This window comes from Anopheles arabiensis, chromosome 3 (assembly GCF_016920715.1).
Source record: "Anopheles arabiensis isolate DONGOLA chromosome 3, AaraD3, whole genome shotgun sequence".
NCBI lineage: Eukaryota > Metazoa > Arthropoda > Insecta > Diptera > Culicidae > Anopheles > Anopheles arabiensis.
Genome location: NC_053518.1, coordinates 57,695,507 through 57,719,743, shown reverse-complemented (window position 1 = coordinate 57,719,743; position 24,237 = coordinate 57,695,507). Strand labels below are relative to the sequence as shown.

The 24,237-nt window shown below is 35.7% G+C and overlaps 1 protein-coding gene and 1 long non-coding RNA gene across 5 annotated transcripts in view; both read right to left on the bottom strand.

Annotated features, from left to right (window-relative positions):
• LOC120900460 overlaps positions 1-12,254 on the bottom strand; it is a 28,102-nt gene extending 15,848 nt beyond the window's left edge. Inside the window, exons 1-2 of the long non-coding RNA XR_005739206.1 lie at positions 12,229-12,254; positions 10,041-10,225 (exon numbers count right to left, since the gene is read on the bottom strand). This is a non-coding gene — a long non-coding RNA (uncharacterized LOC120900460). The remainder of the gene's footprint in view (positions 1-10,040; positions 10,226-12,228) is intronic.
• Positions 1-24,237, bottom strand: part of LOC120900458 (pleckstrin homology domain-containing family G member 5) — a 93,730-nt gene that overhangs the window by 44,279 nt on the left and 25,214 nt on the right. The gene's annotated exons all lie outside the window — the stretch shown is intronic.

Genomic DNA, 24,237 nt, shown 5'->3' with positions numbered 1-24,237 from the left:
TTAAATTAGACAAGTAAGTACATTTTCATGAAAAATATCCGTGCTTTTAAGCTACACAATTAAGCTATACATCCTTAAAAGAGTCTTTTGTTCCTGATTTCCGTGTCATATTCACGCGGATCATTTCCTGATTATCCTTAAAAAATCTCCTCATTGTTTCTCTATGCACCAACCGTACAATATGCTGGTCCAACGTTTGATTTGCCTGCAAATGCTTGGTAGCTTAAAAGTACAGCAACAGTGAAGCAATGGATCATATTCTCTTTTCACCTTTAATTGTTCGCCGGCGGCTCCCAATTTCCTTTCGCCACAGATAATTAATGGGCTATCCTTCCCACTGCTCTTTATGTTAGTTCAGCTTCCTTTCAACCTAGTTGTTGACAGCCACTGAAATGGTCGTGTCAAAATATTCCACGCTACTGGCGTTATTCGGGAGCTATCGTCTTACGATTCCGTTTCAGACAGTTTGCATTGTTTCATTATGCCTCAAACAGATCCGAAGGTGACGACGAGCAAGCAAACAAGTGTGCCTTTGCATGGTGCACTGCTGCCGCTAGGCACCATAATTCCACACCGGGATAATTAACCGAGCGTGACAAACCGTTTGTCAGACGCGAGCGAGCAAAAACCTGCCAGGATTCATCGCATTACGGCAACGGGCCGTCATTATGCTGCAAACAATGGCTACGGCTACTTGAATACGGCATTGAGTCGGTCCTTTGGTCGGTGCACCGCACAAATTGTATTTTCCGAAGAAAAAGTATGCATGAATAGAACTAAAATCTGCGATGAAATTTGTTTCATTATGTTTTTTTTTAACTTTCCCAAAATATGCTTTACGTCATCAGTATGTGAGAATGCTATTTATTTATTATTTTTTTGCATTTTTTAAATCACATCCTTTTTTATTATTATTCTTGTGATACGAAAATATAAAGTTTCAATATTATTTCTAATTGATTTATCGTTAAATAAAAATCCCAAACAGAAGATTTATTGAAGATTTATTACAAATAAAAAAAAATTTACAACTGAACATAAAAAACTAATCCATTACAAAAAATTACTAAACATCTAACTGACTAATAAACACACAAAAAGTGTCAACAAGTGAAGGATACGGTAAGGCTGTCGAAAACTATTGAATATTCTCTATGCCATCAGCTAAGAGTTTAAATAATTCTCTTATTCAAATTATAATGATACATGCAATTTAAGAGAAATATATGAGGAGTGAAGCACGATTTATTCGAGCGTTGATCTTGACAATTGTACCACAAGTTCGGGATGACTGTACCTAATTTAGGAATTGTCACAATTCTTGTAAATTGAAGAAAACCTAAACAAAATAATCTAAATGCTAAAATACATAACACGTACTGAATGCAAGCAAAACATAGAAAATGGCAGGAAAAAAGTTTATTGAATTGAATCATCCGATAGTACCACTTTCAACACAGCACAGCTGATATTTTAAACGAGTTTGTTTTGTAGGGTATGAAATCTACTGACAAATAAATTAAAATAAAATTCAAATTCCATTTTCGGCTTTCTCCTACATTAAGTCCTGTTAAAGAGAAGTTATCTGTGAGCGGCCTTTCGCTTCTAGTCTTTTATTTTTCAATCGTTTGAAAAAGTGATTCACTTTCGGCATGTTGTCATCGTTTGCTCAAGTACTCGATTGACCGACGTTAAGAGATTCTCAAGAAGATTGACCCTTTCTGCCTTATCCCGATAGCGAAAGGCAAAGCAATTCCGCATAGCACAGCTAGCAAGCAGAATGACGAATCGAAATGGGCGGCAGCACAATTCACTTCTATTGGTATCCCTGTTTCATTCCATTCCATTCCTTGATGATACGGTTTAAACTTTTTACCCGCTACTAGAAAAAAAAACTACTGAAATCTGCTGGACAAGGTTGAGCGCTTGGGTATCGTTTTGAGCGTAGGAACTCTGGAAAGATGGTGAAATTGACCGTAACCACAAATCCGACCACTGACATTCAATGTGCCACCATTCCGACTGAATGACCCAGACTGACATGTAACCTTCAATCTGTTTAAACGACTTGGTTTAGCACAGGATGTATGATCTTATGTCGAATACTAAGCGGAAAAACTGCCATTACGCTTAAAGGGTTCTTGCACTGTTAGCTTGGACAGTTTGTAAATTAAATGAGCTACTCTTAAAATTTCACCTAAAATTGAAAAATGCTGCTGATAAAATGAACAGAAAATAAAACTAGAAGCAAAAGTCATCTCCTGTACATGCATCTCCAATTCTTCTTTTGTTGTTCAACACAAGTTCATAACTTTCTGTTCAACACAAGTTCATAACTTTCTGCTAAATTGAATAACATCTCAAAAGAAAAATACGAAAACATATAATTATATTACGCATATTATTACCATATTAAATATCAGGTGAAATTTGTTATGAAACACATTGTTATGGTGAACATTGTTATGAAATAACTTCGCAATAACACTACAGTACAGTTTTAGATATCACTGACTCTAGTATGTTAGCGAATTAATGTGCTTAAGACATACTTCAATTATAACTTAATGAAAACTTTGCACACTGTAAAAGTTTTCTGGAACAAAACTGAAATACGATTTTAGCGAATCACCACGAACAGAGTTAGTGTGTTGCATAAGAATTAAATCAAATTGTAGAACATTAAAACGAACAATTTTAATAAAATAAAATATCATGAGAAAGAAACATTTTCTGGAGAAAAAACAATAGATATGAAACTGAAAAAAAAATCGATTTTATAAATTTAACACAACAGTAATTATTACCACAATCGAAGCATTCAGGCTATATTTTACATATTGCACCTACTGTATTACTCTACTAACGTTTTCAGCAACGAAAGTGCAGATGTGGATGAATGTAAGTATAAAATTAGAAATTAAGAAGTGTATATTTTAAGTAATTTGTATTTTTTTATTTCTATCAGGCGTTGCTTCCAAAGCGTGAAACAGATTAACTTGTGAATATTAATTATGTGTTCTCGTTTCTACCTGCACTAGCAAAGAATACTGCAGCTAACTAATTCGAAAATATATCATATATCAATTCGAGAATATATATAACTAATCATGGTAAGTGGCATAAATAAATGGAAGAGTTTGCCACCATGATTTCAATCTCTAAATTAAATGCCCCGGATATAATGGGTTCGAGAAGGTCATTGTTCTCAAAATCAATCCTTCCTGAGTTCTAATACATTCTTTTATTATGCCGCCGATAACATATGTGCAACCATATTTGTGACTAATGTTCTTTTTTTGTTTTATTCAGGAGGGACGGCTTTGCCGTATTGCTTAATGACTAATGTTCTTTTTATACATCAAAACAAAGGGAAGCACATTTTTTGTTTAAAGTTGTGCAGATGTTGAGATGCCTGACGTATGAAATTCCTTACGCTTGGTAGATAGATTATCTAAAACAAAAATTTACAGGAAGAAAATATAAATTTTCAGTTTCATTCTATGAAAATCGATTCAACCATGTTTAAACATTAATTTGCATGGTTTAGTTCCAGAATCACTGAATGTGGTACTGGAAAATGCACTATGGCGGGTGCAAACCCACATTTGACACTTCAGACAAATGTATGTTGTGCATCAGTTGCAATATGCTCATCTTCATACAATTTTGACTGCAATTCGTATTGATGAAATGATTTTTTCCGTCAGAATTAAGTAATAGGTATGTTTTTAGAGACCACCACCAAACAAAACAAATAACAGCTGTGACATAAAATAAAAATTGACATAACATAACTATTCTCATGGTTCCCGTTAGCAATTGAAAATCCTTGTGCGGCATTTCCATTCCACCACATCAATTAAATTAAAGTATTGTTATTAGTTAAAAAATATCTTTATTAACATAACGTTTCATATGTCAAACGAATAGCTTTAAGCCACACATTACCTTGAGTTAGATACCGTGTGCAAATATAAATTTTGCGCTGTGCCTAACACTCATCACCAAAGTTGTTTGGTAACGAAATAAAATTTATTCGTATATAAAAACGGGAATAGTGTACAGTTTCACGTCCGGACACTGTCGAAATGACAACCATTGCGTTAGCCGAACACTATGCTGAGAATTCTGATTCGTACAGATTATATGGTTTTGTTCTGCCCCTTGGGAACGTGTCACACACTTTCGATGCGAATTGTCCTCCAACAAATCACCAAATGATGCATTCGTTGTCCTATTCTCAGGTTTACTTTTCCCGCCACACTTCGTTTCAGAGTTTTCCCCGGTTCCCACGCATGAATGATTGTGTGCCGGATGCTCGCTAACAGCTACAAACTTTCGTGATGACGATAATGACCGTAATGATTGTTATTCTTACAGTTATTGTTATTATACTCCTAATGGCCGCAACTATTATGATTATTACTGCTGCAGAGCATTTGGTTGACCAAGCAGTGGTCGGACAGAACATTTTGACAGTATTTTGCAATCGACAATTGAATAAGAGATTTTATGCTTTAATCTAGCCCAACTTTAACATCACTCAATTCATTGCTCCTCATGCCAAAGTAAAATATGCTTCTATTTAAAATCTTTCATCTTTCTGATAAATGACAAAAAATATAATTATCTATATTATATACTATTTACTCGAGATAAAAATTAAGTTTGCATTCAAATAAATATAAGCATAAACCATAGTTAAGAAAGTGTATTTATTTTGTATTTCCTACAGGCTACTTTCTGCTTTCTCAGATTTTTACTTCAACACAAGAAGGGCACATGCATCAATAATTTTTCTAACGCAAAATAGAACGACCATGTTTGCAGCGCTAAAACCCCACTACTGCTGACGTAACTGTATTCCCTACATCCAAGGGATGTTTGCAAGGCGTGACCTACACCATAATGGTACGGCAGTGAAACCGGAGGCTCTTAGCAAGCGGTTTCTTTTTCGCTTCGTCACGTCCATCTGTCCAGACAAGCTCGCGGCTACACGGTTTGTGACATGTTTACTTTATTGGTTAATTAAGCGAGGTTCAGAAGTGGGCAGTTGGAGCAAAAAAAAATGATCGAAAAAATAGAACGTTACATGGCTTGTTGTTCTGTTTTGGCGCCAATTTCTTTCGTATGTTACAGTGTTCACTGGATGCATTAAAGATGACCTTCTTTCTGATGCTTCAATAAGAAGAGTTTAGATTATCCAATTGCTTTACTGAAAATGATCTAAGGATCATTTGGCAATTTTTCTTCGACAAGTCTATTGAACTTTACTTGTAACGGATGGTTTGAAGTATTAACGAATGAAAATTCCATTATCACAGTGGAACTCAAAGAACTATGAAGGAGTAATTGGTTCGAAAGGTGACATAACTAACATTTTGTTTTATTATCATAGTGTTAATAAATAATGGGGCTCGTAAAGGTTGATGAGATGTGATGAGATTTTTGGGCATTTACTAACCGTTGCGACAAATGCTTTTCCATCACATATGGTAATGAAGAATCCTTTTAAGAGTGTACCTTGTCATGAATAATATACGATGCTTTTTCGGTAATGTCCCTAGCACTAATGTATTGTCACATTGAGGTCGTGATTGCGATGAATAATTGACCGGTGATTAAATGAAAAAACAAACAAAAAAACGATTATATTGGTTACACATACGTAATACGAGTTACAAACTGTACATACGATTTATGCAACAATATGCTTCAGATCGTTTTAATCATATCATTCAATTTTAATTCGATAACTTAAGTAATGCTGTTACGAGGTCAATTTCATCTTCTTTACAAATTTCATGACTATGTTAATCGTGCAATTTAAATGACTCTACCCAACTTACAAAAATAATCTCCATTCGATTCTCGGCTCTTATTGTGTTCTTTTCTTTTGTGACTTAATGCTTACACGGCTAAACCTATTTCCAAAACATACTCACATATACTCAGTGAACCATCTTGAAGACGATCCTGTGGCTCGACTTTACGACTTGAAGTCAATTATTTCCCGCATCAGATCCGCTTTTACGCCTGCCTGAATTCAATTCGATATAATTTTTCGTAACCCTAAACCTCATTTTGTTCCGCGTCTTACCGTGTTTGCGGTTATAGGCTAAGGCCGTTTGTGCCACAATTTGATTCCCACACTTCTATCACACAATCAATCGTATGAATGTTTTTCAGCTTTCACCTAATAGCAAGTGGCTTTTCTCCCCAAGCTATTCTTGAATCAACCATTCGGTTTGCCTTTCCCTCGAATGAAAGTGTATTTTCTTGGAATACTGTCTACCATTCTACTCTCGATATCTAATGCGTGCCCTTCGTCTATACCGTAAAAGCACAAAAAAAACTTTTCTAGACTTGAACACTTTAGTCGTATTCGAGAAAGTTTGATAAAGAAAACTCTACCAAACATTTGTTAATATTACCGTCATTCTATTCGCGAAGTTCACGAACAAAACAATAATTTCAACATAGCCTAAGCGTTTCAGCCCCAAACTCAAGGCTATTTTTGCCACACACACCATCAAAATCTGTTAACGAAAAAGAAGTCCTCAAAAACACTTGACAATGAATGAGGAATTGGGCACAAAGATGATCATAAATTGTCAAATAAATTATTTTCTTCCTGCTCAGCATGCTCCTTCGCTATTCACTCCACAACGTACCGTACGCAGGCACAGCCCCACTGCATTAATAGACATCGAGCACTACAAGCATATTTGTTCTATCCATGAACAAAACAACCTATTCAATGGATACGCCTGGTCGTCCACAATAGCAAATGGCAATCGAATGATGGAAACATTCGTCTTACCCATCTATTTATAGACTTCGACCTGAATTAGGGCCTTTCTTTTTTGTGGTGGTATTATTGTGTAAATTGGGAGAAAATTTAGCGTATAAAAATCAAACTAGAATACTACTTGGCAAAAGGGCTGCAAATTATAATTAAAAAACAAACACATTATTTTCTTTAAATAATAGTTACGTTGAAGGAGAGAAGCTATGGGTAATAATTTATTTTTATTTGAAATTAACAAAAAATATAAATTTTTTGTAGTTGTTTTGGTGAATCAAAATATGGTGGTGCGAAAATGAATTTTTGTTATGCGGTAAGGCATTAAACATTTTTAACCTGTTTCATATTCGTGTTATTATTTCCTTATCTTGCTGGACCGGTAGGCCAATTTGGTTCAATCAGATTTAGTTATTCATATTACACTTACATACGATTACTTAACCTAATAGCTAGCTGAGGCTAATACGTATTGATTAAGGTTGGAGTAAATACTATGCGTTCATTTGACCGTTGTTAAATCATCAAAAGGTATTTGTTGAGTAAAGTTAAGGTTCCATGCGGGCGCTTAATCGGATCACAGAAAATTTTCTTCGGGTATTGTTTCAATGGCTACCAAAAACATCAGTAACAGACTAGCCACACAACACAATTCCTTTTTAACTATACAGTATGTTCTCGAGTCACGCGGTTCTCGAAAATTCGGAAATACACGGTTTTCTAAATTTGACAGATCAATCGTCAAATCAATATAATGTACTTCAAGAACTGTCCAATGCAGTATAAATTGCATTTTTGTTAATAAATTTAATCCACTAAAAGGCCAAAATTATCATAATGTTCGGCATGAATCATATCAAATGAGTGATAGAGTGTATAAAAGTACTAGATTAAATAAAAATTACAGAGTTATCAATTGTATTTTCTCCGAAAACCGTGAAATTCGTTTTACGCTAATATTCGAGCTACGCGGATTCCACGGGAACGCACAAACCGCGTAACTCGGGAGCAGACTGTACTATTTACACGCTTTGCAGCTGCGGTGGAACACTTCAATGGCATTGGAACATAACGGTATTTCGTAGCATATCTACAGCTATTGTGCCTTCGACAGTGAAAATAATATTGTAAAAAAATAATAATTATCTTTTTTTGGAAGGCACAGCTGTCCCGTATTGCTTGAAAAATAACATATTTCTAACTAACTATCAATAACTAATTAACACTCACAAAATCGATTACTTTACAAACACTTTAAAAACCAACATTGAAGAACTCGATGTTAAGCGGATTTCTTTAAATTCACAATCGTCTTTATAATTCCTCTACTTCAAAGAAAATCGTCCAATGAAGACGTATAAAATATGTGTATGTGGTAATTCATCAAAGATCATAGCTAAACTTCTGTTTCATCGACACAATGTCACTCACATGCAACTGCAGTAGGAATAAGAAACATACTTCTTTTATTTTACGCGTGTTTTTGTCTTCTAAGAACAATGAATTCTACAAATAGGGAAAGAGTCTAAGGGAAAGAGCCAACAACCTTCTTATACTTCGTCCATTTCTGAGAACACATTTCCGTGTACGTGTGACGGTTAAAAAAAGTTCACCGTTCTATCACAAAACTGTTTTATTTCCGACCTAGAGAATTATAGACGAGCCTCTTCCGATACGGTGGCCAATGATTGTGGTTGTCCGTGCCACAAGAATCTCGATTAGATTACGATTGTATTGGGTTCTATGTGTGTGTGTTCCGTCTATTTTTCCCTGGTGTAAGATAAATCATTTGCCGAGACGCTACACATTATCGACGTTTGCAGAGCGACAAAAATTCAATTTGTATCAATGACACTACAGTCATCTAAAGAACAGTAGAGTAGACCGTTTTCGAACTTGGATATTTATAACAAAGGGAGAACAGAAGATGTGACATTATGTCAGTTTTTTCTTTCGTAGATTCTTTCAATATGCTACATCTCAATGTTGTATGCTCTTAAATGCAATATCATTGATGAGATAATACAAATATTCGTTCTTGTTTGCTAAGTTCGAGAATAATTGAATTGTTCCAAAGTACGTTTAAGGCACACGTAATAAAAATGTATGTACTTCTTAATTGAAAAAAATATCAATCTCGATTAGCTACTTAGTCTCAGCCACGATGCGAAACCAACTGCTGGCTTTTGTTAATTTAAACAAATACCTTCCAGACATCAAATCCACAACTATCAAATACGCTACCAGCGGCACTACTGTGCTAGCACAGGATTATTTCCCACTGTGACGTATTTCGTTCTCAGTGTATGTATCGTATTCCCAAGCAAAAATGTCATACAATTACATCAAGCTGGTACAAGTTCAATTGAATAAAAGTAAAAAATATAATTCTCTCATCCAGGCATATGCTTGTGAGCATCAGTACTTGAAGGATGAGAGTATATTCTGCCATTCGTTCCCACGAGAAGTACCATTGCATAAACTATGCAATACATTTTGCAATAGAAAGGACTAGAAATTTGTTATATGTGCAGAATTGTTTTCAAATCTTTCTGCTACATTAATCATCAAAATGATAGCTCACACGAGAGGATGACGTACAGTTGGTGCTATAGTTGCAATAGCTTTTGCTACCCACTGAATCAGGTGAGTCCTGAGCCGTATTCATGTTCAACTAACGTAATTCTTGTCTAGATTCTAAGCACACCGTAGAACGTAGCGCTAACAGTAATATTTAATCCCAGTAATGGTCCAGAAAATGTCGTTGGATGACGTTAAAGTAAATCTGTATGTTGTGTATGTATGTTGATGTATGTTTATTGTAGTTTTTCAACCATTTTATGTTCAATTGGAAAAAAATTAAATAGGTATTGCACAAGTTATACCGTTGATTCTGTTTTTTTTTTACAATATTCACTAAGCAATATTGGCCGAACTGTTTATTTTTATGTGATTTCCTTTGTTTAGTAACTGATCATCATGAATGCCATTAAAGTGTTTCTATTCATACGTTAAAATGTCATAATGCGTATTTCCATGATAAACTAATAGTTTCAAGCGGAAAGCACATGTATAATCATGTTTTTTTTAATATCTTAACGATACACTTCATTCTGAAGCTGTAGTTTAATTTTGGGTGAAATAGATTTATTATAACCATTCTTCAAACTGCATCAAAAACCAATCTCTAACTTCCACATGTCCTAGTCAAGTACATAATATTTAATCTTACCTTCACTTTGCAGCATTCCACTTAAATATTCAGATATTCCTTATTGCTTTTTCACTGACATTTATTATTTAAACAAGCTATTTTTCGAACAATAGCCTATTCACAAAGCATAGATTTGTAAATTTACACGACACCAACCACACTTACACTCTAAGTAGACGCTTTGGTTTGAGAAATCAAGTTATCTAAGGAGTAATAAATGTAACACATCTGACATAAGTTGATACGATATTTGTCTAAGTAACATCCACATGAAGTATATCTTAAAATAAGATGTAATGCAACAAAATAGTAGATATTGATTTTATAGAATAACTGTATCCATAACTGTATCCATAACATAAATGAATCATCTATGAGAGTTTTATGGGCAACAATTGGCACAGTTGTAACACTTAATCAAAACACATTTATCGTGATCCAATAAAAATACAAGACATAAAGGTACATAACAAGACATTTGTATACATAAAGGTTTTTGGGCCAATGATTTTGTATACCATCGATATGCAAAGCCCGCGATGAATCTTCTAAAGCCCATATAGGACAATCTTTCCCATTTAAAAAGCATTAAAACACATGACAAATAGCTACTATTCATTCGAACCGTAAACTCTTCTACCATTAACCTCAAGAAAATATTTGGAACGGGAAAGGAGGAGGAAATTTAACTTCCGAAAACTTCGTTTGCTTTTGCCGTCGGGGTTTTTTACCCTTCATAAGTTTGATTTCACCCTTCTTGAATAAAATGCACACGAAAGTTTATTGTAGTCAGGTTTGTCTTTCGATTTTAGTGGTCATTTGGACCCTTGACCGAACGTTTCGTAACGAAGGCTATAACACCGCGAATGTTCGGCTTCTCCCAGGTTTAGAGACGATCGATGAACTACACATTCCTAATTTTGTATCGTTGTTTGCTTGTTGTAATCCAATATACACCTGCAGCGGCTTTCTTTATTCAATAAAAAATGCAAAACAAATCCACGATAACTAAATGTCAATTTTTTCATGGTATAGCCTTTCAGAGATAGTTTTATTTCAAAATATGCAGGAACCGATAATTAATGATACGATTGGCTTTAGTATAGCCTTAATTTTCAACATAATGATTCCGTTGATGTGTGTCGCTCACCACAGCAAAGTGTTACCACTGTCACGTGCTGCGGATCAACGTTAAGTTTTGCCAAAGCTATAAGCATGCCATATTGATTTTCAAAGGGTCGCAGCGTGTCTAGGAGGCGTTTGTTTGTTAGGTTTGTGGGTCGAGCTACGATTACACTGCTCATCAATTTGGCTGGGATATTGTTTGAATGTATGCTGACCTGAATATCTTCTCTTAAAATTAACCATAATAACTATACAATAATTCTTTTCCTGATTGGATTGATATTTATTAAATATTGTGTGGCTATGTACAATAAACTTCTTATTATCACTTTTTTTTCATGCAACATTTATCCACAAGATTCTTCTTCATGAACTGCACTGCATTCATTCATCACGACCATAAAAGCGAATGCTAGGAGAAGCCAACATGTTTAATTCCAAAACAGTGACGTGTGGCAAGGGACACCTTTTGTCATTCTCGGTATCGAGGAACTGAGGCACAACACTCACACACAGAAACAGAATTTTGAATGATTTGACCGTGGTTTGATAACTCCGACATTGATTTCGCCACTACGCACTTCATTTATTTATATTTTCTTTAGCGGACAGTCCGAAACTAAACACAACCAAACAAACGTAAATGACTTTCCATTTACGTGTTTGTTTATTTAATCTTTGTACCATATTTTTGAAACATCGTAAGTCAAACACTTAAAGGGAATTTAGTTTAAACTTGAAACTGCACTGGATTAGATCTGTGAAACGGTGTAATAATTTTATAGACGGCATCGAATGTACTTCTAACGTGTCCTCTACACGTACTCGTCATAATTTGCAATGTCAACGACATTTTCCGAGCGCTTTGTCCGTGTTTTCTGCAACATGAACAAATCACTGCAGTAACTATAGCAGTTCAACCATGATGCAACTTTTGTTTTGAAAACGGAACAGGCAAAGGGGTGAACGATTAAAGCCTGTGTCACGGAGATTTGCCAGTAGAGCTGGCTATATAACTAAGTGTGTGTGTGTGTGTGTGTGTGTGTGTGTCTATGTCTATGTGTCACACTATGAAACATACAGACAAGTAGATGTTACCGATTGGGCTGTGAAAATGGAACTGACTGAAAGTACAATCGTATGCGATGGTTTCTGCTCAGAGCCAATCTCAAACGCCTTCGTCATACACCCGAACGTAAGACGAACTACGCCGAACGAATTCGTTGTCTCTAAATGGCAGTTCGGGAAAACCATCTGACTGCGGTGTCAACACAAGGAAGGTGAAAGGATACGCGAAATGAATGAAAAGCTCTTGCGAGAACAAAGCAGGCAACCGGTAAAGCTTTCGATGGTTTTGCATGTGTTGGTACCATGTGATTTGAGTTGTAGACAGAAGGATCAGACCAAAACATGGTCGGCTCTCGAGCTCATAGAAGTACTTAAAAAAAAGGAAATTAGGCGGCGCTTCACTCGGTTTGTTTGATGTTTGATGCGCTAAAAAGTGGAAGTTAAAAAATATTTCAAAGAAACATCTATTTTTTACCTATTTTGAAATGAGTGAAATGACAATAGAATGGAGGATTTTAACTGTGACAACTTTCATCAGAACACGTGGTGCACTAATTCGATACATTATTATAAAAAGCTGTATATAACAAGTGTAATAATGTTGTATCAAACAATTAGGAAAAAACAGTACAAGACTATCATCAATGCCAAACCATCTAGAATGGTAAAAAAGCATACTACAACGTAAACTTCACGTACGGAAAATAACATTGAATGAAAATAATTTCTCTTCCTTTTTAAACTACCTCAAAACCGGTGTAGTAACCCCTCCTGCTATCAAATATTTCCTTCATCCCTTACTGAAATTCTCTCCTGCTCTCAAAAAATCCCTACAACTCGTTTGTGCAAGAAGTGTTCCCTGCTGGTTGCTTGCTCTTCGTCTGATTATTGATTTTATACACTTAACGTTCCGCACGAGCACTCACTTTCCCACCCGATCGTAGCCGATTCAAGTGAACCTTACAAAGCTTCTGTCAGGCTTTCAAGAAGGGTTCGGTAGAAAAAAAACATACAGACTCGCCGGGTGAAACATCACATCAATGAGCTGAGATCAGCATAAAGTTGTATGCACAGTAGGGTTTAGGTTGGGGTAGTTTTATTTTATGTGATATCACACAAACATGGAGTGTGTAGGGATGAACCAACCATCTGATTCATACTGAAGGGAACCATTGATTAAACTTTGTAGTTCGCTCACGAAATATCAGGACGCATCTCGTTATCGGCACTGGCCTTTCATTTATTGTGAATTATTCTAAGCATGCTTTTTTAGAAATCATTATTTTTTCCAATGACAAAATTCACCGAAATCGGTATCGATGCTAGTATAACCTTAATGTGTGTTATGTCTGCACTTTACCATACCATCCTGTAAAAGACATTAGCAAAGCACATTCCCAAATTATCCTATAGTTTTTTTTTAATTACTTTCAAAGTTCCACAGCATCAACATGAAACTTTTCTGATGGAATTAGAAATGTGTATGAAATCGTGATTTTCTCGATTTGAGTCCCAAGAAACCATTAGACTAAACATATTTCAAATATACTTCCGTTCTTCTCAAATCTGTGTTGGGGTAATAGGTGCATATTATTTTCATTTTACTATTTACCATTTTAAACTCCACGTATTATCAGATTTAAGTAACGTTTTACTTGATCTTGTTAACCATTCGTCGACATGATCAGTAGATATCATTCCAATGACAATTTTGATAAAGAAGTTGACCCTTTAGAAAACTCCATTCCACCATCCTTTTTTCAATGGTCTGCTGACCTTGTTGATCCCCATGGACTAAAGATTTTAAAGTGCTCGCTGCAACTGGGGAATACTGTTTTTCAGTCACTTAAAACATACCTGCAATCAGAAAAGACAAGAAATAAACAACTAATAAATAATCGGCTCTTAATTTCATTGCATTTAACGTATTGGAAAACAATCCCAACCTTCAGGAGAGTCAAGAGCTGTTACTACTAACAGTTTTTACGATTACTAAAACCTCGAGCCTATAACTATAGAAAAACTTATATGTTTCCTATGTAAATGTTGTACCTACGTTACTTTTTATCTAAGATTTATTACTAATAAAAAAATGTTGGATACAACATCAGTTTTTTTCATTTTTAAAAAGCTTTACGGTGCAAATATACTCAGAGACGTAGCGTGGTATCCTGGCGTCCTTGGCAAACATACAAACATGGCGCTCCCCACTGTTGTTATTTCTGTGCTGAGGTGACTTTTTCCATAAGTTTCGTTTTTTACTTGATTTTGAACAGTGTAATTGGAGACGGCTGATCATGTTAGCAATTTATAAAAAAAAACAATCTCGCTCATGGGCTCACCTCAAGAAGCACATTTTTTAAACCATTGAACAACATCAGGAACCACACTCTTTTTTGACCTCAATTACCCTCTCAGCCTGCCTGCATGCATCTTTATCTCCTGCATGCATCATAACCGTCTCAAGTTTGAGTTTTTGCTTAATTACAATTCCTGATAACTTTTGTTGGTTCTTCAAAATGTATTTAATTTTCCACTACAACTTTCAATACGTGCTTAAATCTAATACACTTATCTATATTTTCTTAAACCGTAACGCATGCATCCCATGACACAGATTTTAGGGGATTGAAAAATATTATATTTATTTCCTTATCATGTGCATTTATTTGCAACGCTCATGAGTCAAATCCAAAATAAAATCGGCATCCATAAAAAACATCCATAAAAAATCTGCGAAAACGTTATGTATTGAATTTACTCCCCTGGCGTTCTTGATGGTGGCCGGCCAACACTACGCTACGAGCCTGAGTATATTTGTTAATTATGAAATAGATACATGTATGACATATTTTCTTATATTATATATGAACATATGTAATAAAAAAAGCTGTTGAAAAAAAATTAAATAGCACAGTGGGGATTCAAAAACATACCAACCTACTATTATTTCTCGATAACATGTTCTTATAAAATAACATGAAGGTATGAATGGGTAGTTCCAGATGTTACATACAAATAAGCCAAACGAATCCATTGTTTTATTTTATCCTTCAGAATAGAACAGAACGGTCATTTTTCTTATTTTATATTTTTAACATTTTTAACAGAAAAATATTTCGTTATATTAATAATAAAATTGTTTTTGACTGCATCTTAATTATATCATACTAGTACCTCGAACGATAAGATACGCTTATATTCCCTTGGTAAAGATTTGTTACAGTAGCAACTGTGACAGTTTTATTATCTAAACTGAAAGTCCAAAAATAGAGCTCATTCCAGATTCAACCATTAGTAGCAAACGGTGGATGAGGAAAGCTTAACCTCCAACAGACGGAAAGCCAAGAAAACCCAGAAGCTGAAACAACGTCTTGAAGATAGTAAGCTTGTTTTTCAACTACCAGCTGAACCACTACCTCCACTATCCTCATCAAAGTTTCAAGCCATTTTAATTCACGCGAACAAACACACACTCACAAAACTCGTAAAAAAATCCAACTCACTCTATGCGAGGAAAACGCCAATTTTCCTCCATGAGGTACGTAGGATTTTATCCAGTTGGTATGTTCTCCTTACTAGTACTAGCTTTTCGTTTTCACAGGTGTTGGCCGATATGCTGGTATGTTATTCAAGATGGTCAGTATTGCTATCGGCCTTTACCAAAGCTTTACCCGGTCACTGCGTCGAGCACTATCGCGTGCTTGGAACAACAAGATATGCTTGCTATGTTGATTCGTGTTGTTTTTTTGCACGGAAAAAATTACACCGTTCAAAATACTCCCATACAAAACTCCCCCAACCACTCGTAGCACGGTTGAAAGCAGCAGTAAAGCATTACGTTACCTGCAGCAGAACGCTAGATTAGCAAGGTTCAGCATCAGCAGGACTTAGAAGGACCAAAAGCAGAAGGATTTTGCAACGGTGAGAGAGTAAGAACTCAAATGACGGTTCTACGAAACGAAATATCAGGTGGGTAAGCAGACCGACAAACGTTGAAGTGCGTCATAAAAAGCTCATGTATATTTCTGTTACTTCACCGAGCACCGTGCACTATGTTGTGCTCTTCAAACATCTGACTGCAAACATATTGTTTGATAATATTCTATTTAATAAAAAAAAGTTTATTTCTGGGTTTGTTCTTTGAATCGGTTGAATATTAAAGAAATCAAAAAAAGAAAATAATAATTTTCCTGGATAAATTCACTTATAAGTACATTTTGATTATGTAGTTCGTGTTATGAAATATGCTTTGTAAATTAATTAATTGTTAACTAATGAATTGTCCTTTCGTTCTTTCTATCTCAATTTATTCGTATTTATGTTTTGCCAAAAACATATTGTCCCCGATATAAGCTCGAACCGCGTATCTTGAACATCCGTGTAAATCGAATCACGCGATGACCAGCCAATAAACAGTTAGTTTTTGTTGATTTTTGCATGTTCTTGCTGGTTTAAGCAACTTAATTTATTAATTGATATAATTCTGATTCAATATTACAATTTGGAATTATTTTGAATCTTTTGTTTTTTTTCCTTTTGATCAAAATTTAAATTATCAATTGATGTGCCATATCAGTACAACTTGCTCAAAAATTGTCACAGCCCTTCACGATTCTAGTCAGCTTTTAGTATGGAGTTTGACAGTTACAGGCTGAAATCATGTAAACCATACAAAACCACACATAAAACTAGCCTGCAATTTTCAGTCTACATTATTCTAGCCTCAAAGCTAGAATTAGATTCGAGTACCTGCTCGAAAAATGGCAAAACAAGGTGGTGTTTACATTTATCCCAAGGTGCATTATAGAGATCTGGTGATGGAATCCAGAATCAAAGTGTATGTAGTCTAGGTGGTTTTTATAACCAAATTTGTTCAAACAAGCTTTCTGGAGGGTTGACGAATACACAAAACACTCCTAAAATCTTCATTCATAAACAGAAGCGATAAAAATCTGCCTTCTAAATTCGTACACCTTGGGATAAGCCCACCTGTATATTTTACCAACTTAGATAGCTGCTCGAAAACTGCTATACAATGCAAACAGCTGACAGGCTGAAATTTCAGCCCATCTACTTAAAACGTAAAGAGCCCCAATTTTATAAAATCAAAAAATACAGAACTGCAGCATGACCCATCTACAAAATGTGACCCACTTCTTCTCCTTATTTTATTGGTCATCATTAAATGCACTGATCAGATAAATGGGTTATTTGATATTTTGGATCAAACCGCTCCTTTCGTTAGATTAACGGCCAAGGATGGCTTAGTTGCCAGTTTAACACACAATTCGTGTAAGAATATCCAGTTTGCTCCCGTCGCAACGCTGATCAAACGAAGGAATGAGGTCTCCAACATGTCCCACAACTTTTTTAAATGGTTAGGATGATAATAGTATTTGTCTCTTTATTATTATTTTTTTAAATTATCATCATCATCATAAATCGGATTATATTAGTCAACTATGACCACCTGATCTGCTGGAAATATTAATAAAAAAGATGAAACATAATTAAGCTATTAGGTTTTACTTATTCACAAAAAGAATTTTGTAATTTGGGTTTAGTAGATCAATCAATTAATAAATAATTATTAAGATTCATTAATCATTAATCATTAATTATCACCTACGCATAGCGTGTTCTGCAATTAAATTATTTCTCACGCCAAGCTATGTAAAGACTGTTTTCAAGATTTTACCACCATCACGCAAACACTTCAGTCTCTTCTCTCTTTGGAACTGTACGCATAAAGGACTCCACTCATTTCATGGCTCATGTGTATAGCGAAGCAAATAAACAAACACTAATCGTTCGCGTTGGATTTCTTGCTATGCGACATAACTGATCTCTTTGAGCTTTATCCCTGTGCTTGCCATGTTTAGCTATCAATATGATGTTGTTTATTTTTGACTTGTTCAAGCGTAGCGTAATCTAACACCTGCGTCCTTAATAGAATAACAGAGCTTGTACAAAACGAAGACTCAAGTGTAAAATCAGGAAGGTGCAAATAACATAATTACTACGCATTGTCTTATCCAAATTCCATTCCATTATCCACATAATAATAATAGAACACGAAAAGACATCTTTCTGAATGAAACGTTTATAGTTCAAGCATTGTTCACATTAAATTGAGCTTCGGTGACGCTAAATCAAGTGGTATAAAAATTTAGATCTTGTCAACTACAAACGAAACTAAACACGATACACTTAAGGGAAAAGTAAAAATAATCTCCTTCTTTAACTATAATTTAAAAGGACAAAACAAAAACTATACATTGGTTGAAACATGTGCGTGATTGTGAAGAAAATTCGTGGCAAATAAATGTTTTCAACACGAACCGTTCAAGGGCATATAACAATACAGTCGTTTGTAGGTTTGTGGATAATATTATGTTTTTATCTTAATAACTTTAAATCAAATTCAATTACTGTTTAAATATATGCTTTTTCATTTTTATTTTCCATAACCAATTAGAGTTGAAAATAATTTGGTAATACAAATATCCTTGCACTGTTCTAATTTATGATGCAAACAGTTAAAAGCTCGATGTAATCAAGAAGGAAAAAAAAAGCAATTGATATTACACTGCCAACATTTTCTTGTGCATCAATTAAAATCCTAGCAACAATCGTTGGAATCAATCAAAATAACTAAACCGTATCAAAGGTTTTATGGCGATTTGGTACACAATCTCGATTATAAGTTATTTTTCCCAAAGGAGCAGTTACTGTTAACGGCTTAGCGTTTCCAATGTAAAAGGGATGAAAAAAGAATTCCCAAACATACGATGACAAAACTGTAAAGGTAAAGTTTACTCTCCCGTGACTAAAATCTCCACGATACAAACTAAAAAAAACGAACCAGAAATCAGTTTTGTTTCTCTTTCTCCATTCACTCTCTTACGACAAAGCTTGCCTGAATTGAGAGAAAATACCCTATGTAGAAACCTTACATCTAAGGTGTAAAACATTTGAACCAGGATTTAAGGCATGGTGCCCTATATAAATGTAGCGGCATGCGAAAGGCCGTTCTTGTTCAAGATTGTTCGTATTATCACCCTTGGTGAGTGACATCAAGATGCAGACAGAAATAGGAAGGGCGATAGGCACGAGGCGTGGCGAAAAGCAAACAAATGTTGAAGCCATGAGGGTTGTTGTCTTTTCGTCAGCGTCCTCATCCTTTCGATTCCGGAATATTTTCTGATAAGATGAAGTGACAATGATGGCAGTAGCGAATGGTGCTCCCCTCTTACGGAACCATCGCTTTTGCCAAGGACGACGGCATGGACGGATAGGTGTAATGCTTTGGATGAGCAGTATGGGCATTGTTTGGTGAGTGCCCTCCCAAGAGAGAATTGGTTTGAGTAATGGGCCACGTTGAAGTGTAAGGTATGAAAAATTAATATCTAGCCCGCAAGAATCTCGAGTGAAAGTATGTTGAAGTTTCGGATCAAGCAGTACACCTCGCGCTCACCTTCCCGTTTGTTCATTTTAAATCCGCAGCCTAAAACCTTGTAAAAGTGAGTCATGATCAGTAGAAGACGACACGGCAACAAACAAAAAAGACGTTGACAGCCAGCACCTTCACGTTCCACCATACGACTAAAAACGAAGAGGTAAACGAACGAACATCGTAAATGCTTTGAGGCAAGGATCCTCTTAAAAGGAGAATCCTAAGGACGTAAAGCACATATTTACGTTCGGTTAAGCTAATACAGTAGCTCAAGCTGACTGAAGATGGTGTTGGCAGACAGTAAACTTTGACCTTGAAAACAATGAGCCGGTCTAGATTTGGCCTCGACGCGAAGCTTTAGCCGTAAAGTCTTTTGGCAAATATTTTGTCAGTAGAAATATACATTTAAAATGCCAAAAATAGAGGGTTTGGAGACATCCGCAACGCTCTACCTGTACCGGATTAAGCCAGGTTTATAATACTACGAGCAGTGTTAATGCAAATGGTAACAATATTGAGGAACCCTTGCACAGGTGAGTAAACTCTACCATTAACAGACTAAGTTCTGTTTAATGAATACTCAGCCATTAACGGCTGTAATGAACTGCCATTGGAAATAATGTTCACTTTGATGAGTCGAAGAGAAATGAAATTCCAGCCTGTGACAGCGGAAATATTCGTCGACCGAATCGTATACTCTATACCTAGATGACGATTACGTTAAGCCTTTTTAGATTTCAACAATGGTGTACATACAATCATGCCATGAAAAATATTTTTTTTTATTTTTCAGTTTGGAATAGGTTACATTTAAATTTATTTTATTTAATTACGATATTAATTAATTTAATTTAATTTAATTTAATAATTTATTTATTTCCATTTTTAGGCTCAACGTATCAGATTAGATTGGTATGTCCATTCCCAAGAAACATTTCCTATAGCTTTTAGACTTAAACATGTCTAAAGAATGCTTTACTATGAGTGTACTAAGCCACATAGATTTAACATGTCTTTTAAAGATGCTTAACAGTCTTTAAAATTGTTAAACCGTTAAAACGTTCTGAAGGCGATTATAAGACTGTCTTATATGACTTAAAAGATGCCTGGCTTTAACTATCTAGTAAACGTATTCTTAAGCATGTTTTAAGACTAGTTATTTGAGACTGGGACATCAAGATCAACTGATCTTATTAAATGATTATTAAGTCTTGAATGAAGGGAACTTGGAACAATATATACAGTTTGTATCTGAGATATGCTATTAACGCAAATCGTCAAGAAGCGGTTTTCATATTGCGTATATTTAAGTTTCTTTTCCTTTTGCTTGGTGATGGTGGCAACATCAGCGGGCCCGCCAACAAATAATCAGAATCTACGTAGGCGTGACGTGCAGATAGGTGAACGCACTTTTGAAGTCGTCCCACAATTCACCTATCTGGGATCAAAGGTCAGCCACGACAATAGCATGGAAGCCGAGTTGCGCGCAAGGATGCTGGCTGCCAACCGGTCATTCTACAGCCTGAAAAAGCAGTTCACCTCAAAGAACCTGTCGCGACGGACGAAGCTGGGACTATATAGTACCTATATAATACCAGTACTCACATACGCATCTGAGACATGGACACTGTCCAAATCTGACGAAACCCTCTGATTCGGGTTGGAGAGGAAGATATTCAGAAGAATACTTGGACCTGTATGTGTGGAAGGACAATGGAGGAGCCGCTATAATGACGAGCTATACGAGATGTACGGCGACCTCACTGTCGTACAGCGTATAAAGCTAGCCAGGCTCCGGTGGGCTGGCCATGTTATACGCATGGAAACGGACGACCCAGCCCGTAAAGTCTTTTTAGGCCGTCCACAAGGACAGAGGAGGCGTGGTAGGCCCAAATTGAGGTGGCAAGATGGCGTGGAGGCGTCCGCCATTAAGGCCGGGATAACGGACTGGCAGGCGAAGACGCGAGACCGTGAGCGCTTTCGGACACTCCTGAGGCAGGCCAAGACCGCAAAGCGCTTGTAGCGCCGGATAAGTAAGTAAGTAAGTTCCTTTTGCTTGCAATTGGTAGTTACTATTCAATCATGTTGCATCAGTTAATATGTTGTAAAAAATCAATTAAATTTGTGCAAAGAACTGTCAAATACAGATACCCACGATTGTGTAAATTTGCATATACCAGGATCCGTGTATCTCAGACACTACCTGTATGTGGAGAGTCCTGAAACTTGTTAGTCTGCACAAGTGCTTACTAAAGCTATGTTCTGTTTAAAACTCTCTTAGCCACACATACAGCACTACAAATCGACTGAACTTGTGATCAAGAAAGTCCTCTTGATCTTAAGCCAATGGAATCCATTTTAATGCATAAGATTATTGATTGGTGTATCCAAAATGAGTCAGTCATGTTTATAAACCAATTCATATTTTACAAGGCAAATAGAAAAATGGCAATTTTCCAAATGTTTTACCCGTCATTTTTATTATACCACGACCTTAAAAAAGCTTTTTGTGCAAATTGAGGGCGTTTCAATGAAAACTATATTTTTGAAATAATTTATTTTCATACTAAAAAGTTGCTGATTATTAGGGCCATTTGATATTTTTTAAATTATTATATTGTATTTCAACAGTGAAATTTTCTTGGCATGGATTTCTGCTCATACTAGAGCGATTTCAAAATCAGAAAAAAATGAAGACAACATCATAATTATCAAATAATTCTCAACCATTATTATGACTTCATAATCATTACTTCATTGCCGTCTCAAGAACATTTTTTTTTTTTCTTTGGCTCAACAACCGATGTCGGTCAAGGCCTGCCTGTACCCACTTGTGGGCTTGGCTTTCAGTGACTAATTGATTCCCCCCCATAGCAGGATAGTCAGTCCTACGTATGGCGGCGCGGTCTATTTGGGGATTGAACCCATGACGGGCATGTTGTTAAGTCGTACGAGTTGACGACTGTACTACGAGACCGGCATACCCATAGCAAAAAGCTGTTATTTTGATAATGTATTTACACCTCACATCTTAAAGGTCTAGAAATGGTTTTAACAAGTAGTCTTAACAGAGTTCTGTAGATGGGCCCTATCAGTCTTAAGAGAGTTATATTATAGTCTTATTAGGTCATACAAGACATTCAAATGAAAAAGGGAGGCTTATTATTATTATTATTATTATTATTATTATTATTATTATTATTATTTATTCCGAAAGTTATCCAGCTGGCATAAGCTTACATAACATACTTATTTTTATAGTTAATGCTAAAGAACAGTGCTAACAAAAACGCATCGAAAAACACAAGAAGTTTAACTGTCAATCAACCAAATAAAAAAAACAACATAAACTGTGGAAGCGTCATATTAAGCTATGTAAAAAGGTCCGTAAATTGTTTAAGTTTCAGTTCAAGTTGACATTGTTTCCTAGCGAGTTATAGGCACTTATCATTTTTAATAAAGGATCGTTAGATCCAAAATTAGTCGATCTGAATTATATGTTGAATAATGTCCTGGTTCTTAACATTCTACTGGGGGCCTGAAAGTTCAATTTACTCAGAATTGACGGGGCGTCTAAAGATCCGCTAACAAGTTTGTGTATAAATAAGCACTGTGCCGTCTTTCTTCTATGTTGCAGAGGTTCTAGTCCAAATAACAGGCACCTTGCACGGTAAGAGGGACAAACAGAATTACGAGACCACGGGAGACGATAAAACAATGAACGAGTGAGCTTGCGTTTAACCGATTCTAGCCTATCTATTAATTATTGCTGTGTCGGAGTCCAAATAATACTAGCGAATTCTAAGGTAGGACGGACAATTGCACAATACAGAGCTTTTATACTGAATGGATCTTTGAAGTCTTTCGCAACACGCAAAATGAATCCTAACAAACGGAAAGCTTTTGAAAGTATTGTTTCATAGTGGTTCTGTAACGTTAGTCTGCTATCTAAATGAACGCCTAAATCGCAACTCACATTTTTACGCGGCACTGATCTATCATCAATTTTATAATCGTAAACAATGGGGGTTCTTTTTCTAGTGTAGGATATAACAGAGCATTTAGATATGTTGAGACGCATACAATTTGAATTACACCATGAGTTAAATCGAGTTAAACAGTTTTGAAGAGTAAAACAATCGGTTTGATCTGATATCGGTAGGAACATTTTCATAATAAATAATAATAATAATATCATCTGCATAAAACAATTTTTCAAAAGGTAGGGTCAAATGGCCCTCAACATAGTTATTTTTTAAGCATTGCGGCCCGCGAGCTGAAAAGTTTGGAGGCCCCTGACTTAAATAACAGGAGAGCCAATGAACTAGCGCCCCATTTACTCCGTAGCTTGATAGTTTTGAAATTAGCATTGAGTGATTTACGGAGTCAAAGGCAGCACTGAAGTCGGTGTAGATTACGTCTACCTGTTTTCCGTTGTCCATTGCAGGATAGCAGGTGCTCAATAAAGAGATAAGGTTAGTTTCAATTGAGCGGTTGGGTAGAAAGCCGTGCTGATCATTGGAAATTAAATTTTTAAAACCACTTGATAGGTGTTTCGAAATG